Source organism: Gavialis gangeticus, unplaced genomic scaffold, assembly GCF_001723915.1.
Source record: "Gavialis gangeticus isolate Ggan-Ray unplaced genomic scaffold, GavGan_comp1, whole genome shotgun sequence".
Lineage (NCBI taxonomy): Eukaryota > Metazoa > Chordata > Crocodylia > Gavialidae > Gavialis > Gavialis gangeticus.
Genome location: NW_017729006.1, coordinates 32672297 through 32675517, shown reverse-complemented (window position 1 = coordinate 32675517; position 3221 = coordinate 32672297).

Here is a 3221-nt window from a genome sequence, read left to right as displayed (position 1 = left end):
GTTAGATGAACACCTTGCTGGGGTCGTTTAACCCCAGTACTCTTTCCTGCCATGGCAGGGGGTCAGACTAGATGATCTTCTCAGGTCCCTTCCAACCCTAGAAACTATGAAACTATATATGAGATGCAGGAGGTTGTTGGAGCATGGTAATTGCCATGCTCCAGCAGACTCAATTAATCAAGTCTAATCCAACGTGTTGGAATTCCAGTGCATTGGAGTAGCCCCCACAATCATATATAGGCACCCTATGAATGTACAGATGTTCAAGATTTTTCTTCCAAAACATTAATGGCCACTCCAAAAGAAAAATAATCTGGGAATAACCTGGGTTAAATCACTCCTGGGAGAGTTTCTCCTGGGAAAGTGAATGTCTGTACATGTTCTCTTCTGGGAGAAGCCATAGCACAGTCCTCCAACAAAGGTGCTTTGCTCCTGCCCTGCCTCTCTTTCCCCAGGGAGAGTGTGTGTTGCTCAGGCTGGACTCTGCTGCTGTAGCTGAGCAAGAAGTAAAACATACTGCCCTTCACAATCCCCACACTATGCTACAGGGAGACATAGACTGTCCCTGAGCAGTCTGGGTCAGTCAATCAGGGTTGCCCTGTGCAATGCTACCATCTGTCTCCAGGCAGACTGAAGAAACCTGCAGAGCTTGCTGAGACGTGTGCACAGGGCTCCCCCTGGATGAGGTACAGCATCAGCATTGCAAACTCTCTGTTCTTTTGGGGCTCAGCATTTGAATGTCTGCTCAGTCATCTCTGGGTAAGTTTTTATACCAGAAAACAAACCTAGGAGAATTCTCCCAGATCATTTGAACACGTATACATAATCTAGGACAAAACTCCTCACCTATTCTGGAATAGACTCCTCTGAGGGAGCTACACTACTTTAGATAAGTAATTGAATATTGATCAGGGAAGAGTGAGAGACTTCCTTGATAACTTATTGGATATGCTACTTCCCTGGGAAATTGAACATCCAAGTTCAAATCTCTAACCCAAGGAATATTTAATTGAACTAGAACATTTATAACAGAAGAGATCAGGAGTCCCATCTCAGAATATTCAATATGTTTGGTGGTTAGAGCACCCACTGGGGAAAATAGAGAGTGGGGGACCTGAATTTGGCTTCTCCTTAGCCGAGATGAGTGCCCCAAACACCTAGCTATTGACTACGCTGGCTGATTCTGCATGCTTATATAAACACATGCCCACCCAATCACTTTATGAAAAATATGATGAATCTTGGTGCTGTTCTACTGTGCAACAGGATTTTTTTTTCATTCTTAAGAGTTGAGGGAGAGGATAACCATTTCCCATCCAGCTCTATATGGGATTAATTATACAAACAATAGTTAGAGACACGTTTTTAATTTATAGCTCACAGGATTATTCCAGCAAATCATTATTTGTAAAAATAGTCCTTGCTTTAGTGAGTAACATCTTTATATTCAGTGGAACTGTATTTGTGAGTAAGAATCACTCATGTCTGTAAGGGCTTTCAGGGATAGGTTGAATATTTTTCATTGCAGTTGTAGAGGTTTGCAATGACTGCATTTTAAATAAAGATAAAAATACATTAAATACACACAGGAATCCCTAAAGTGAGCACTTAGTGCTGAAGCTTATAACATATTCACTCCTAGTTGAAATCTTGAACCTCCACCTCAACACACACTTGTGCTGCATTAGAAGTGTCCTGTAGAGCTTAACAACTTGTTCCTTTCACCTTCCTTTGTAAGAAAGTAAATAAATATATAAATAAAATACTCCCTCCTTGTTGCCCCCTACTGCTGCAGTAAATATTACATCAGAAAAGGCATATGCTGACTCTCTCTGTTTACAAGGCTCTGTAGACCGAAACACTGGAGAATTCATTCCAGGGAACAATCTTCTGTTGGTAGGGGAAATTGACAAGATGACCTAATAGGTCTTTTCCATCTCTAATTTCCATGATTCTACTACTCCAGGGGAAAAATAACCTGTCAGCAAAAATATTATAGAAGAAAATATAACAGTAAAAATAGTGATAGAAAATAGCCCACCAACTCCTTGATCTTACATATGAATATACCTATTCATGTGACAGTTTCTTCTTACAATCAAGTGTGAAAAATGTATTCCCAGATCTAGTACAGCTGGAAAACCTCCTTGAAATGTTATAGGCACAGAAATCATGAGTTGCATCAGACAGTGATTAAGAAAGTTGGTAAACAACTCAAAAATATATAAAATGCTTTAGAAGTTATGTGGAGTCTATATTCATTTACTGAACTTACACTGTAGAATTTTGGAAGCTATTTGAAATTTTTTTTTTCTTTTTCAGATGCAAAGGTAAAGAAAAATGAATTTATAGAAAATCCCCTGTTGACCTTTCTGTTCGACACCTTGTTAAAGCAATATATCATCAAGTGCTTTCACCAGTCCTTGTCTAAGCATAGTTTAGGGACCTTCAGCTGCCAGCACTGATATTTCCGTTATTTCCTCAGGCACACAAATTCACAAGATAGTGGGCAGTGAGAGAGTGGAGAGGGGTAAGGAACAGTAGGAAATTTCTACCAAAATTACTATGGCTCAGGTCAGTATTTAAGCATATGCCTAATTTTAGTCATGTTAAATAACCATTGAGGTGGTCCAAATTTGTGTGAATCATTTTGTAGGCTATCACCATCAGATTGAGGGATATAACTTTCTCTCACTTGTGTTTTTGGACAATTTGGATGCAGACCAAGGTCAAATCTCAATCTTTATGCAGTCCAGGTGCATAGCTAATTAAAACAAACAAACCAAAATCTTTGGAATTTAGTTTACCAAGATAACTACAGGTCTCTGGGTTGAAAGTGCCTTCAAATGAATGCAGTGTTTGGCATGATTACCATTCTTAATTACTCTTCCAATTTGAAGTACATGGTGGGGTGGGGAAACAGACTACTATCTGATACAAATCTCAACTTTAAATTAATATTCTTTATGAGGAAAAAAATTCTACTTCCAAGTGGCCCATAAAAAGGTTAGCATATTATGGGGCCATTTTTGTGCCCATAGCTGTACCCATGGTCTGGAGGAAATATCGGTTATTGAAAGTGAAGTTGTGTGAGAGGATAAAGTATATACATTCAGTAATATCTTTAGGTCTGTAGATCTTGTAGATATGTAAGGCAGGCTTGAATGCCATCCTGGTGTGGGATATTGGTATATAAGCTGGTAACATTCATTGTGGCTAGG